Consider the following 16,661-nt stretch of genomic DNA (forward strand, 5'->3'; position numbering starts at 1 on the left):
TCACATAATTCCAGCAGAAGGGGATACATCCTTGCCCCATGAACTACATATTATACAGTTTGGGGACTGAATATTTAAATGTATTACTTAGGGATGAGGCAACCCCTGCACCCACTCTAAATTCCTGTCAAAACACCTTTTGGCTTCCCTCAATATTTCTTGTATCTCTCAACCTTAAATTTTTCCTCTAGCAACCACACTGCTGTAATATCTAGTCTACTGAACTCTGGCCAAAGAGTTCTAGTTTAAATTCCTGCCTACCTATTAAGATCACTACAGTTAGTAACCTATTTGACAAGGCTGTCATGGGTGACAACCTGTGCTCTTAGGATGATAATATAAAAATGTAGTAAATATTAGAATGGATTATGATCCTTTTAAAAAGTGGCTGCGTACAAACAGAAATGCTGCGTATGAAGGGGAACAAAACAGCAGCACCTAAAATCAGAAGCTATTTAAGAATATAATTTCAAACTTAATTCCTACCCAGATGAATATCAAAAGGTGGCTATCCTAGAACTATCTTGCATTCTTGTCCATAATCACAGGGATAATCATCATCAGAGCTAAGGCCTCAAGTCTTATGATTCTTAATCAAGATTTTAGGTATAAGGTAACCAAAGTGGTTGTAAATCATAACAATGACGACAAATTGATCTGTTCAACTGCAAAGCAAGCCTGTTTCATTGATGAGAAAAATAAGGAATATGCTTGGATAAGGAAAGTAATGCAGTGCAGTGTAATGTAATATTTATTTTGTTTTATTTTCACTTTCAGTCATTCACATCTCATGTCCCTTACACAGCAAAATATTTTTAGCTAAAACAAAAAAAACCCCTTCATTTACTGCACTGTGAATTCAAAGGCAAAAAAATCTTATATGAAAAGATCACCTTAAAATTAGGTTTGGGGCAAAATATTAATGATGCTCAAAAACTAATCTAGATTTCCCTGCACTATCTGGGGTTCCACTGTGTTCAATGCAGCCAGCCTATTTCTCCCCACCCCTAAACTGTATTTATACAAAACTTTCATCATGTTTTATATACATTCTTTTTTTCTTTAGGAATACTAGCATGTCATATAAATGTAAATTATACCACAATCTGGCAAATTGATTCATTTTAAACTGGTGCTTTATGAAAACAGAAGAGGGAGAGGGAGAGTAAGCAGGGAAGATAAAGGAAAAAATATCATTATACTCTTTTGAGAGTGTCAATATAATAGTATTTGACAGGATTCAGTTGTGTATCTTATGGAATACACAGAGAGAGTAAATAAAAGCATCTCCTGAGAAATAAATTGCTACTTTAAAATAAACATGAGAAAGTCTTTGATCTCATGCACTGAGGAAAGAGACTCTTATCGAACCACAGAGTTTATATATAAGCCACTCTAGAATCTCAAGCATTTTTAACCTGTGAAGCTGCCTTACTGTGTACATAGGAGGTCCTATTTACACATACCCATTATGGATGGGGAGATTACTGTGACCAGAAGGACCATTCATCACACAGTCTTTGCTTTGGGGAATGTTGCTGTTATTGCCCATTGCTCTATGCTGTTATTGCCCTATGCTGTTGTTGCCCATTCCCTATGCTTCTTGCCCTGCCTGCTGTGGGGCTTTACCCTTGGGTTTGGTGTGCTTCTTGTTGTAGGGCTGAATGGCATCATGTTCATTGGCTGGACAACTCAGCCCTGTATAGCCCAGCCCAGCTGCATGCATGTTCCCATTGGATGTGATTGGATATCCCTTCCATCTCTCCTCCTCTCCCTCCCCAAAAAATCACCTCACCTTAGTAGTTTAATAGTTATAATTCAAATATTTTATGCAGATGGATATATTGCAATTCATATTACAATTTCAGTATTGAGATTTCAGGGGGGAGTGCTTTTTTCACCAGTGTGAATGGTGGTGATAGACTCCAAAGCAAGTCCTTATCTGTCAGCTACAGATTAAATCCCCTGGCAATAATGTTGGTGCTTTTTTGGAGAAAGGTGGAAGCTTCCATCCCAACACTGGGGGATACCGCCACAATCTAACATTTCCACTGTAGCCTGCCATTTGTAATTCATTCTACAGACATCCCATCCCAGCCTACTAATCCTCAACAGCTGCTGGAAGTGAGAGGGTGAGGAAAATGGCTGATATGCCATTTGGAGCCAAACATCATGTTTTCAAATGCAATAAAAGTCAGCGATTTTGCAGTGATTCTCTGTTTATATCAATATATCGATATTGCGCTATACTAAATAACAAATACTGAAGTAATCTGAGAAAGTTCTTTGTCTGCTGTTTGCCCACTCATCTGTCTTTTGGCACAATCTCCTGGTCCCTAATCCTCCTTTTTCCCTACAGGCTGCAATGATAGTGATGTGTTCTGTTTAGCACAAACAGAAGCCCAGCAGGGGGAAGCATGTTGTGGGGGTGGATGTTTGATAGCTGCCTTTTGCTTAGGCACACTGTACTCATGCACACAACAGCCCTTTGGTCAAAAATCTTGTCAGAAAAACTAATAAGCTGCCACCAGTTCTGAGGTAAAAATGGGACTTTTAGAGGCTTTTAACAGTGGGGAAAAAAACTAGATTTTATTTACAAGCTTTCTTCTCAGTTTGTTGTTACAGAGAGGTTCTTAAACATTTCTGGTTCTCTTAGGCAGAAATTTACTTAGATGTTACAGATCAAAATGTAGTTTCACTTAAATATGGCTGTTTCAATTATAAGATATAGTTTCACATGCACAGGTGTCTCTGTTTAGGGTAAACCGTTTCAACACGGTCATGAACACTGTCCTAAAACACCCACCCTTAACTCCAAAGGGTCTTACACTGGCTTGGGACAGAGTAAGCTCTGGGGTTTCACTAAACCCACACTGAACTCTGCCAGTTAAGCTAAACACACCCTCATTAACTCTCTCCGGTCCAGTATCTAGGTGTGGTCTCCTCATGAGACAATAGCCAAGCCCTCTGTGTGGTCTTAGGAGTGTCCCCATGAATAAGTTTTCTCTCTTGTTTTCCACCCACATCAGACCTTCTCTCAGACTTTGAGATCTCTTAGAGAACACTGCCCCCCTAGCTATTCTCCCTTTGTCTCTGTGACTCTCGCTGCCTTTAGACAATATCTTGTGACTGGATCTGAGGAGTGACACGATCTGTGGCTGTTTCCACATGGGCAAAAAAAGCCAGTAAAATGATGGAAAAATGGTGTTATGGGCAGAAACTTCACACGGCCGCTGTTGCAGAAACATTGCTGCAGTGATGCAGTAATGCTCCAGCAGTCCCACAACAGTGTATTCGTAAATTGCTCAACGAGCAAGTCTTTTCAACAATGGTGCTCTGCAGCCAGTGCCATGCGAAGTGCCACAGAGCCTGCCCCCCTCACTGGCGGCCCACACTGGCCAATTATGGTGCTGAACACCTGTGATGTCTACCCCGGGGGGAAAAGAACCGTTTGCAAAGAGCAGCTGTCCAAAGCACTGCAGTTCAGCCAATGCGCTACCTGTCCACGGAGTGGCCAGTCATGCAAATGCTCCGTGGCTGCAGCCACACAAGTTCACAAGCTGCTTTAAAATCTCTCTGATCTGTTCAGAATCTCCCTTTCTGACAGGCTTTCTCTGCTTTTAGATGAGCGAGTGTAACCCCCATGCTCAGAATGGGTTGACCCAGTAAGGGGTGGAGACTCAGAGCAGCACGAGGCAGCAGACCTCATGTAGTTGGAGGAGACAAGGCTACCAGACTCGGACCTTGATTTCTATAAGCCCTTAACACCTTGTTAAGGTAAACTGCAATATTGTTGGGAACTAGTGGGAAGGGAGGTTTTTTTTTTTTTTTGCTATATTTTAAATTCTAGAATTTATTGTTTCAGGGTTTTTGTGTATGTAAATGGTGAGTTTCCTGGGAACCTTCATCATCTTGAATCCCGTTCACCAAGCCTCTGAAGTCTTCAAAACCAACCACAAGCAGAGGTTACACAAGCACTCCTTCCTGTGGCTCCTGGCTACTGTATTTCAGCCAGCAAATCAGGTTGCACTCTAGTTAACACTTGGTGTTCCTGCTCTGGCTGAACTGCACCTTTTCAGATTAACCCTTTTAAAGCCTAATCCATCACACATCCGATTTCAGATCTTAGAGCCTTACCAAACCTTTGCTATACAACGTCCTTTTTCCTCAAGACGTGGCGAGTGATGGCGGCCTGGGGACGGCAAAAACGCCGTCCCCAGGGAGCCATTCGCACAGGGGGCGCAGATGCTGTGCAGCCACGCTGCCCGACCACCGCGAAGCCGGCGTTTCCAAACCTCGCTTGGCAAGCGAGGTTTCCTGGAAACGCCGGCTTGGAGCCGCTGCCATGCGAACGGCAGGGGCTTCCTGGCACCTCCCCCCCCCACTCCCACCCTGCACTTACCTTGTCTCCGGCCCTCCGGCACATCGCCGAGGACTGGGGACACGCCCCCCTGCCCTGTGATGCTGAAGCAGGCGCGCAGGGCCGGGGGGGCATGTCTCCAGGCCTCGGCGACATGCCGGAGGGCTAGGGACACGCTGGGTCGGCCGGGCGACGGCGCTCCGTGGGGCTGTCTGCCCGGCTGTTTCTGGGACTGTTCATGCAAATGGTCCCAGGGGGGCTGGGTCGGCGCGGAATGCGCCGACCCAACCCCCATTGACGCCATGCAGAAATGGCCAAAGACAAGGGAGATGGCTGGAACAACAGTACAGTAATACTGATGGTGAATCTAACAAAGCACAAGCTAAACCATAGCAGTTATGATGGTGAAGAGACAATATTTCACCACCAGCACTGCATCCACACATAGGCTTGTGGAACTCTTCAGGGTTGTCAGGATTCTGTTGTGATCTGGCATGCAGGAGGAGGTGGGCTGCTTGTGACCAGTTTATTGAGCACTTTGCAGATAAAATCTCTCATATCCATATTTACTTAGACTCTACACTACCGGTAGCAGTGATAGGCTCACACATGTGGGTGCCAGCTCATCCAAATATATGGGATATATTTCAGTTTATCTGGCATGAAGATGTAAACAGGATTCTTGGGAATCTAAAATTTCCCATCTGCTTGTTTTATCCTTTCCCCTTCTGATTGCTTAAATCTGCTGGAATGGATGCAGGGGCTGGCTGACTGGGGCCAGTGAATTCTTGAGCAAGGTGATTGAACAAGTGGTGGTTAGAATGGATGTTTAGATCTTTTCCTCTCTTGTTTCAGGATGGCCAATATGATATTCAGCTCTAACTCATGCTTCAAGCATATCTCAGAAGACAATGGATACCATGAACTATTGCCTGGATTCTGTTTTGGAATGGATGTGGGTCAATAAACAGAAATTTAAAAAAGTATCCTGAAATCGATGCTACTGGTGGCTCAAAGGAATGATCTGGGAATTGAGGTGTATAGGAATTCCTTTGCAGGGAATTGAGGTGTATAGGAATTGAGGAGCAGCAACTGAGGCTGACCACACCCATGGCAGTGGTGAGTGGTAGCCCCAAAATTTAGAAGATAATTCAAAGGGAAGGCACCAAGCAGAGATGTGCTGCGGAGGGATGGTACAATGCTCCTGGAAGCCATTATCATAAGGAGATGATTATGAGGGGACGAGCAAAGGAAAGGAAGAGAAGAGAGCTCCGGGGCAGATTGGGCTTGTCTGGGGAAAATCAATAGTTGTGGGAAGGTTGGAGAGAAAATCAAATAGTGGAAGGGGGTAGAGAAAACTGATTAAAAGGGGAAACTTCCCAAATGACTGGGAAGGAAGTTGGCTGAAAAGTTTGCCAGTGTGGGAAAGATGCTGTTCTGGATGGTACCTGACCCCATGTAGAGACTAAGGGAAAGTTACTTATAGAAGTGGAAACCATGGCAAAGGGAAAACAGATGGCCCAGCCCTGTAACACCTTACAAGTGTGTCCTGTTCTCTGTGGGGTTGCACTTCCCTTAAATAATCAAGTTCATAATAAAATGTGTGCTGCTGGACCTAGTTCTCCTGTTCGATAGAACATTTATCTGTGCTCCTCTATCACCTCTATCATTGCTTTCTGCCAGCAGATAAAGATGTGTTTTATTCTGTTCCATTACTTCCCTTACTTCCTGTTAATTTTATTTGCTGTTTTATAAATATGTATTGATTTAAAGGGATTGTATTTTTTTTAACTTTGCCACCTTGAGGATCCTAATTAGGTAAAAATATAGAATACAAATGTTTTAAATAAAATAAATTTGGTCAGGCAACGCTCTTCCTGAGTCTTAGGTACAGGATTTATCCAGCCTAGCAATGTTTAATACTTTAACTGGAAATGCTAGACTGAATTTGGTACATTATGAATGCCAATCATATATCACTGAGTATCAAGTGTCTAGATGAAACAATAATCAAAATAGTCCCCAATTGCTTCCACTTGCTGTCATCTGCCAAATTTCACAAGCTCCATTTATTTCCTTGAGAACTGCAAATGTGCAATTATGCAAGAGATTATGGACCTGATGTTCAGCATGATTTTGCTGGCCTGGGCTACAGCTTGAATAGACAACCATAACTAGCAAAGGGAGCAAATGCACCCATTGTCTCTCAGCTCTGCCAGAGGTGTGGGCCAACCATGGAACTGTGCTGGTGTCCCAATCAGACACCTGCATGGGGGGTGGGATAGGGTCAGTGGTGGGATTCAAATAATTTAACAACCGGTTGTGGAGGTGGGATTCAAATAATTTAACAACTGGTTATTTACAAGCACTATTTTAACAATTGGTTCTGCCAAAGTGGTGCGAACTTGCTGAATCCCACCACTGGATAGGGTGTTCCTGGGGGTGGAGCTGATGTTAGTAAGCTTCCACCCTGAATTTGTGGTTAGTTGCACCGCAGCCTGGGTCCTAGATTTACGCTACCCTTTTGGATGGTGTAAGTTCATTAAGCCCTATGGAGAGCTTTCCACCACCAGATGCAGGAGGGTTGTCTTTTTCTTTCTCCCTGTATTACCAGAAAGTGGGGTGGCACCCTCCCCAGCTGCTGGAGGATCTGGATTGGGCTGCCCATCTTTAAAATTAATTGTATTATTTGGTTTCCATTTTAATTTTTTGTTCTTTTCATTTACATATATTAAAAACATTAAAAATGGAATGTTTGAAAGAGTACCAATGATGCCAAAGGCCCTGTTCACCTTGAAGATAGAGGAGAAATTATTAAATGGAAAAGACAAAGGTTAACGACACAGAGAAAGGCCTCTGTTCTAAAACCATTTTAAGCAAATGTTAATGATAAGCAAACCTGTCAAGCTTTTCTAATGTCTTTATGTTGTTTTGCAAGTGATTTTATTATAGAAAAATTTCCCCAGGCATCATTTTAAAGAGACATGAACCCAAATAAAATTAACTGTCTAAAAAACAGCACTATCATTACAGGGATGACTGTTCTTTTGTCTTATCACCACAGTTTATTGCTAGCAGGAGGAAGAAGTTTGTGACTTTGCAAATAACCTACCTAATTTTCCTAGTGGGTTAGGAATCATTTACATATATATCAGAGATGCTGGAGGACACTGTACATCATTGCAACACCGTTGAAGGCTATATGAATTATTGGTGTAATGCCTATCGAATCGGAAGATAATGATAATTATAATTCCAGATAGGTAGCAGCTGCATTAATCTGTAATAGCAGAATCAAATTGGAGTCCAGTGGCACCTTAAAAAGTAATAAAATTAATTTCAGGATAAGATTTTGAGAGTCAAATATCACTTCATCTGATACATGACTTGCACATCTATCTGCCAATGTATGTATACAACAGAAGAGAGGGCTGAATATATACCGGTATTCAAAAACCAAGATATACAATTTTCCATAGCAGTGAACAGTGTGTGTGAATTTACCACAAGACTGTTAATCTTCTATATATGATAAAGAAAAAAGAAATTATTTGTATCTGACTGTCAGACACTGTACAAAAAAGTGGAGGTAAGAACATGCAGAAGTCTTAAACACGTTTGTTCAGCAACCTCAGACACAGGGCTGGGGGGGAGGCGTGGCGATGCTTGTCTGAGATTCTATCCCCTTCAGGACGTCCCCTGTCCCAATGATCACTGGATTGGAGTGTTTGGGCCTTCGCTGGGACTCCCAGGAGAGACTGACTGTTCTACTGATGTACCAGTCCCCTAGCGCACCGGCAGACAGCCTTTCGCAACTCTTGGAGGTCATTTCGGAGAGGGCATTGTTGTACTCTAATCTATTGGTGTTGGGTGACTTCAATGTCCACATGGTTTCAGCCTCCTCTTTCGCAGCCGCTGATCTAGTGTCAACTATGGTGACACTAGGTCTCTCCCTGGTTAACACTGGGAACCCCACTCATCAACAAGGCCACACTCTGGACCTGATCTTCATGGCTGCCCATCGAGTTCCAGATCATGTTCAAAGTGTTGGTATTGACCTTCAAGGCTATTAGCTGCCTTAAACCTGCATACTTAAGGGACCGTGTCTCCCCATATTGCCCCAGTAGGTCCCTCCAATCTTTGAGGGAGAACCTACTGGAGGTCTCCAGCCCAAAACACATCCGACTGGCCTCTACTAGGGCCAGGGCTTTTACAGCCCTGGCCCCTCTCTGGTGGAACAGGCTCCCTATGGAGATCAGGGCCCTGCGAGACCTACAGAGTTTCCTCAGGGCCTGTAAAACAAACTTGTTCTACCAGGCATTCGGCCAGCTGGGTTGATTGAGACCCCAGACGATCTAGGCCTCTGGTGGGCTCAGTTGGGGGGGGGATCACCATCTGTTGCACGTAAAGTTCTTTTTAGTATTCTTGTTGTAGTTTTAAATGGTTTTATAGTTGTATAGATTTTATTTGGTATTATATTTTTATGCTGTACACTGCCCTGAGCCCTTTGGGGAAGGCCGGTCTAAAAATCTAAAATATAATTTTTTTAAAAAAAAAAAGTTCTTGTCTTGAGGCAGCCCAACATTCCCAAATTTACCAAGAATCCAGAACATGGAACCAACCATGCTTGGGTTGCCAAGAGGGATGGGTGGAAGCAGAGACATACTGGGGGGAGCATCATCATTATGATGACGCAGAAGCAACAGACGTAGTTCTACATAACACTAGAAACACTATAGTAAAACCATAGATTTTCTGATGATCCCTAGGCTGATCTCTACTATTGTTGTATCTGGATTTTACCACAGAAGTGATATCATCACAAACAAAACTAGAGTAGTCTTCTCAGGGTTGGGAAATACCTGGAGATTTTGGAGGTGGAACCTAACGAGAGCCTGGTTTGGGAGGGGAAGGACTTCATTGCAGTATAATGCCATGGAGTTCACCTTCTAAAGTTGCCATTTTCTCCTGGTGAACTGATCTCTGTTTCCTGGAGATCTGATGTAATAGCAGGAGATCTCCAGCCACAAGCTATAGGCTGGCAACCCTACTCACAACATTGGTGAGCTTTTTAAAAAAAAAAAGTCCCTGTCACAGCTGGGGGGAGGGGAGCAGGCACAGGCAATGCTAGAATCTCCAACCACAGCCAGAAGAGTGTACAAACATGAGGTGGACAGGAGACACAACTGTGCATAGCATCAGGCTCAGTATGCCCACACCTAAAGGTGACAAGACCCCTTGCAAGAAGGGCCCAGGTAGGGTTGCCAACTCTGGGTTGGGAAATACCTGGAGATTTTATGAGTGGAACCTGATGAGAGCAGGCTTTGGGAACAGGAGAAACTTCAGGGGGAAATAATGCTACCCAATCCACCTTCCAAAGCAGCCATTTTCTCTAGGTTAACCAACTTTTGTTGCCTGGAGATCAATTGCAATAGCAGGAGATCTCCAGCCATGGCCTGGAGGTTTGCAACCCTAGGTATCACCCTGCAAATAAAGTTTGCTCAGTGACTCTGGGCTAGTCACAGATCTCTCAGAACTCTTTCAACCCCACCTACCTCCTGTTGTGTGTGGGGGGGGGATGGAATCGTAAGCTGCTTTGGGATTTTTTAAATTACAGAAAAGTGAGGTATAAGAACCAAGTCTTCTTCTGCTAGTACCTATGTTATAATGCAGTAGTTCAAGAATGTGATCTAATAAAAGGAACCAGACTGTGGGTTACGCTGAGAGTCAGTGAGGTGAAGTTGTTAAGAGTAGAGGACTCTAATTGGGAGAACCAGATTTGATTCCCTACTCCTCCACATGAGCAGTGGGCTCTAAAATAACAGGCCAAGGAAAAGGGAAGCAGGCAGCAGGTGAGCAAGCCTCACCTTGGACTGCTTTCCTAGCCTGGGTGGGAGGGGTAGGTGGTCAATGTTGTTCCACACATTACTCTTCTAAGTGGTGTCTGGGTCATATGCCCCCTCTGTCCCCCCTAAGTACACAATTATCTTCTCAAATCAAGACTGTTATATCTGAATAGATGTAAATATGAGATGTTTTGGAATAAGGTTCTCACCTTTGACTCCACAGTTGCTTGCTCTAAAAGTATTTTTAAGTGTTTCAGAAATGAACTTTGGATAGCATTTGATTTTATAACTATGAATACTGAGCTAAAGGTGCTTTTTAAATCATCTATCCAAATAATTAACTCCTCCATAAACATTGCCTTGGATTTTTTTTTGAAGACACCATTTGCAATTCATACCAGATTTGCTTGCTGATTAAGCAATGCTTACTATATTCCAATACCAAAATGAATGTTAATCTACTAAGTACAAGTACCTAAAATGATACATATAGCTTCCATGCCTCCCAGGCACTGATATTCATTTCATATGCCCTTGCAATTGTCATATAACACACAGAAATAAGATGGCAGAGGAATCCATGAAATAAATATTGTCGTTTTGTAACCTAGTTTTACCCAGGAAACCTTAGAGTTACATCTTAAACAGAGCTACATCTTTCAAAGCCTATTGATTTCAATGGGCTTAAAATGGTGTACCTCTCCTTAAGAGCCCTGGAACCCTACTCCATAGAGCTCCCAGCTCTGAAAATAGATGTCTTCCAGTTGACCAGGCTGCCCCAAACACCCCAGACCTCCCCAAAGCTACAGGAAGCAACAGGGACTCATCTGAGAGGGTCAGAGTCCCTGGGACAGTGGAAGAAACAAGGAAACAGTGGGCCTCAAAGCAGCCATGGCTGCATTGCAGCTGGAAGAATTTTTACTAATATTTATTGGGGGTATATTCTAACTGTGACAGATGTTCCTGATATTGTGATTAATGCAAAACACAATAAATGGAAATTTGCTTACAGATATGTTGGGTTCAGGTAAAGGAGATTAATGTTGCCCTTATAATTAACTGAAGAAGCAGGTTGCTCTTTGATGTTTAGATGGTGTCCTAAAACACTGTTACGCCTTCTGTAATATTTGTGACAAACACCATTTTTTTCTGTCTGGAATCTGAAATGTTTTCAGCTAATCAAGGTGTTTGCTTATAAAGGGTAATTTTTACTTGTTTTATTTATAAAACTCATAAATAATAATAATTTCTGAGACTGATCAAGATTGCTTCTCCCTCTAGCTTTTTGGGGTCCTTACTCAATGTCTGAGGTGAGGAGATGCCTTTACATTATGGCTATTTTCTTATGTTAGTTCCATTAATCTGCCCCAGGATTTTGTTTCAGACTGCACTGACATACTAAGTGACATGACCCCTTCCAGATCTATCCAGGCCTTGCCAGTTGTCTCCTCAGAATTCTCTGCTGGGTGTGATTTACTGATCAACTAGCCTTGCTCATACAGAAAGGTGACAAGTCACAGAAAGATAACATTCAAACACTCTTCTGCTATGTGACACTTGGCCAGAAAGCCCCAGAGAAAGCAACTTATATCACAGACTGCTCCCATGAAGGAAAATGATAGTGTCTCTGGCAGTAGTCCCCTAATTGTTCCCTAGTGCTGCACAGAACTTCCCAGATGCTGTGTGTAAGTGAGCCACCTGGGAAATTTCCCCCTGCCTACATCTACGTAACACCAATACAGTGACCATGTGGCCATGCACCCACATGGCTTACAAGAAACATTGGTCACTGGAAATTCTGCCCAAGGGGATAAAAACTGGAATTCCATTAAAAGCTCCATGAAGGACACCAAACTTGCATAAATTTGCATCTTATATATGCAAGTTTATGAATTAAGAATTCTCTCTTTGTAAACTTCCAGTCTCAAGTTTTCTTGGGAAGTGATAGAAGTGGTCAGGCTGATACAATCTGAAGCACAACATCAAATCATAGGTTGTTTCTGCACAGCAGCAGAAATGGCTTTCCACCGACATTAATAATACTGGTGGAGGCTTGGGATCGCTCGCACGGTATTGTGCGGGTGGCCCCAAGGCTGCAGCAAACTACAGAAGCGGCTCTGCACAGAGCCACCTTGGGGTCATTTTGTTTACTTACCTCTCCTCCCTGTGCAGCTGTAGATGGCTGGAGGGACATGCCCATGCTGCCCTCCGACTTCTGGGGGTTGGAGGGCAGCATGGGCATGTCCCTTCAGCTGTCCAGAGCTGTGCAGAGAGGAGAGATAAGTAAACGGGACACGGAAGGGCCAAAAGTGGCACCTCATGCTGGTGCGGTTCACACTGCATCAGCAGGAAGACACCATTTTTGAAAAACCACACTCCCCGTGTGGAAACAGCCATAGAGAAGGTTTATAAAAAGCTAATTGTTTTATAATAATGATTCAAAAGATCACAAGACAATTTTAAAATCTGATGAGCATTTTAACAGGTGAGCTGCATCTAACTCTGATCAGCGTGTAATGGATAAATAACTTTGCTTTCAGATGGCTACCATACTGTGGCAATGTAAGAAAGCTGGTTTTCATTTCCAAAAAGAAAGTATATGTCTAAACCTCCTGTTTGTTATTAAAGACTCTGAACATTTTGGCATTGTCCATCACAAAGACCAATGAAAGGTTGAAGGGTTTACTATCACTTCAAAACTTTCAAACAAGTTCAACAAAAAAAATATTAGTTTATTTAGTGATTTTGTTTATTTGACGTACCTATTCTCTGCACTGCTGGAATCCTGTATATGGAGTCTTGTATGTTGAATCCCATCTGATTAGTCTTTTTTTCTACATCTATGAATGCTTAGCAAATCATAGCTAAAGAAATACATTAACTTTGGATTCACCATCTGAAACTTTCATCCAGAAGCAAGCGTCTATCTCACATCTGTATCACACAAGCGTAGTCAGGATTTTGTGTTTCAATGTTAAGCAAGTGTTGCTCCTCTTACTTTCAGTGGAGTCCTTACTGCAACTGCATTGAGACTATTTATTACATCACTCAGAGTAATCCAATCTATAACCAGATCAGGTCCACCATTTATGGCTTCCATTATTTTTGTGGGAGATGCACTGCACACTTAATACCTAACTGTATTGCAAATAACCCAAAAACACCTTGCTGCTCATCAAAAGGAAATAGATTGCTTAACTATCATTGTAGGTGTTCAACATGCAGCTAACAAAGAATATAGTGACAACTCTGGCCCCGTAGAAATCAACAGGGGAAATACCATCTCCCCCGATTGTGACTCTAGGTCCCATTCCCCACCCCCACTCTCTCGCCAGGTCACCTGGAATCACTTCAGGCAAGTATGGCAAGGCCTCCTCCTCCTCCCCAATCCCACTCTCTCACTGTCTCTCCAAGGGGCAGACCCACAAAACTCACATGGCCCCTCTCTTCCAGATTGTTTTACAGCAGGGGTCCCCAAACTTTTTAAACAGGGGGCCAGTTCACTGTCCCTCAGACTGTTGGAGGGCCGGACTAAAAAAAAACTATGAACAAATTCCTATGCACAAATGATTGTAAAATGTTTGATTTCACCTTTCAGCCTTTCTGTCATGGTCTATTTTTAGAACAGTGACCAAAGTATGTCAAGTACAGGGTGGGCTCCCAAATCATTGTTGGGGAGGCTGTGAAATACAACTTCCCCTGAAAAAAAAAAAAAAGCAGAATCCTTTTCCCAATGAAGCATTCTCCCATCTAACCCAGCTTGGGATCAGGTATCTTCCTGGGTTCTTTCCTCCTCTAGCAGCCACATGCGGCGATTCGCCAGCCTGGCATTGATGCCAATGGGGAGTCGAGGTGGAACAGAAAGCCTGAGAGGGAACACATGGAGTAGCTGAGGGGGAAGGGCGGAGCAGGCGTTGCCACATGTAAGGTTTCCAACTCTGGGTCAGAAAATTCATGGAGATTTGGGGGTGCCATCATGTAACTGCAATCAACAGCTGTTGGGGCCGGTTTCTCCTCTCCCTTGACCCCCCACTGCACATGAATGGAGCCATCGCCGCCATGCCTGGCGGGCCGGATAAATGCCTTCAGGGGGCCACATTTGGCCCCCGGGCCATAGTTTGGGGACCCCTGTTTTACAGTGATGTGGGGGCAGGCTTGCTGGCAACTCCCAGGATTCACCACCATAAATTAGCTCCCAGGCTCCCCCAGCACTGCTCCATTGCTGCTCCCAGGTTTTGTCATGGATCCCTGTGGTGCCTGAATACAGCAGCCGAGCCCAGCATGGATCCCTGTGGATTCCAAGCTGCTCTACCACTGCAACTGCCATCAGACTCTAAGTGAATAAATGTGTTGTCTGGACATCCACAGACAATGCTTTATTTGGTTTTGGGGTGAATTTAAACTTCCTGTTTATTTTTTAAAAACTTTTTTATTTTTCTACAGATCTAGGAGGTCCCCTGAGTCTACAGAAAAACCTGTTGGAAGTGGTCAGTGCACCCTCTATTTGCAGATTTTGGTATCCACAGACAAGGGCACAAGTGGGAATTAAATATATAGGTAATTCATCCATCTTGCTAAACTATTGAAGGAAAGAATGCAGTGCAATAGATGTGCAAAGGGGGGGCACCCTATTGTCCAAGCAAAAAAAGACAGAGAGAGCAATGATACTTAAATTAGCTGAGTCCGAATGCTATAGCAGTGACTAAGTTATCAAAGAAATTATCGTGGCAGTTTATTGAGATCAAAGCAGAGCCATGAGAATTAAATCAATAAATTGCCCATTTTTCACAGGTAAGATCTGGCATAATTCTGTGGCCATCTTATTTATATTAAGGACTAATATAAAAAATAACTGAACTTTTAAGTACTATGATAGTAAAAATGTACTATAGGCAATAATGCTAATATGCCCAAAAGAACATTTGTCATTTGATTAAAGGAGAGCTATAGATTGGCTCCTTCTGATTTATTTATATTTCTAGAAAAATGCATTATAGGAAGTGATGGGAAAGGAAAGAGAAACAGTATCCACGTATATTGCTGTGCACAGAGGGAGAATGGGGAGGATAAAAGAGGGAAATGTGAGAAGGTGGGGGAGGGCGGCTGCCTATGCCCCGCCCCCCCAGAAAACTCAGAAAACCCTGGCCTCTATTTTCTGTCAATACACCTCTGTAACACACACATTATGAATGGTCAAAGGACCAATATTTACACCCCCAGATAGTTTCAGAGGTAGTATGAGGTAAGCTGTCAGGAAAGTAAGAGACAGAATTGATTGCTTTTCTGGATTTTTAACTAAAATATAGGAGAGGCTTGATTAGTCACCAGGACCAAAGAGAATGCTAGGGCTATTATAGTGAATACTGATTGCTGGGATGGTTACACAAAGAGTCAGTAGTAAAGGTCTGCTCACTGAATCACCTTAGAATGACACAATCTGAATTAACTAGACTTCTTATCCAGCCAGGCACACCTTAGGGCAGAGAACAGTTCAGCAGTCAGCCATCTTCCAGCCCAGGCTTGACACACAGGAAGGATCCCAACTCCATTTTGTGGGGAGCAGTGTCTTGCTCTTATATTAGTCTTTGGCTGCCATGCCATTGTCACACCCCTTATCGAAAGGAGAGGTACAACTGCTTAACTATTAAGTTCACTATTAAGTTAAGGGTAACTTATCTATTTATGACAGCTTGATTTGAAGAGCCTACCTGAACATTAGGTTATCTATGGCAACCTGCAAATTCACATGGCATTTGGGGTCAGATGAGAGAAGGTTATTATTAAAGATGAAGGTTAGGGCGAATGTCATTTTTAATTTATCTGTTTTTCTCCCATGTTCCAATATCAGCAGAAGCAATTCTCCATCAGTTCTGAAATGTCAAGTTGTGAAGTTTCCCATATTAACAGATGCTAATGACCTGACTGGGCTTTGGTTATTTTTATTACTCATATCAAGTAATAAACTACAAATACAAACTCCCTCTGCCCAACCTTGCACATGCCACCTTCCTCGGACAATAAACTTGTCATGGCAGTCCAGGCTGTTTACTGGTTTCTCACTCAATGGAAAAAAAAGATGATTGTTGTTTGTTTAAGTTCTGAGATGATTTTAATTTTATTATGCTGTGGAAGTCATAAATTCACTCATCCATCAGGTTTTATATGCACTTTTCCAGGGTTGTTTTTTTTTAGAGATAGTTAATAGGCAAAATTAAATGGAAAATACCCCCAATAAGACAAATTTTACCTGGAGTCAGTTCCTTCAGAAGAGAATTAAGTTGTGCAAAGATGTGAGAATTCATAACTAGAAATGGAGAGTTCAGCTCAATAATTTCCATTTACATTTTCCCAGCTGTTTCAAATCATGTCTTCAGGAAATGTCTTTCAAATTTGCATGGGCTGGACATTGACATTTCACTCAGCGAATTTTTTACAAGTTTACCACAATCACATTT

This window comes from Sphaerodactylus townsendi, linkage group LG02 (genome assembly GCF_021028975.2).
Source record: "Sphaerodactylus townsendi isolate TG3544 linkage group LG02, MPM_Stown_v2.3, whole genome shotgun sequence".
NCBI lineage: Eukaryota > Metazoa > Chordata > Lepidosauria > Squamata > Sphaerodactylidae > Sphaerodactylus > Sphaerodactylus townsendi.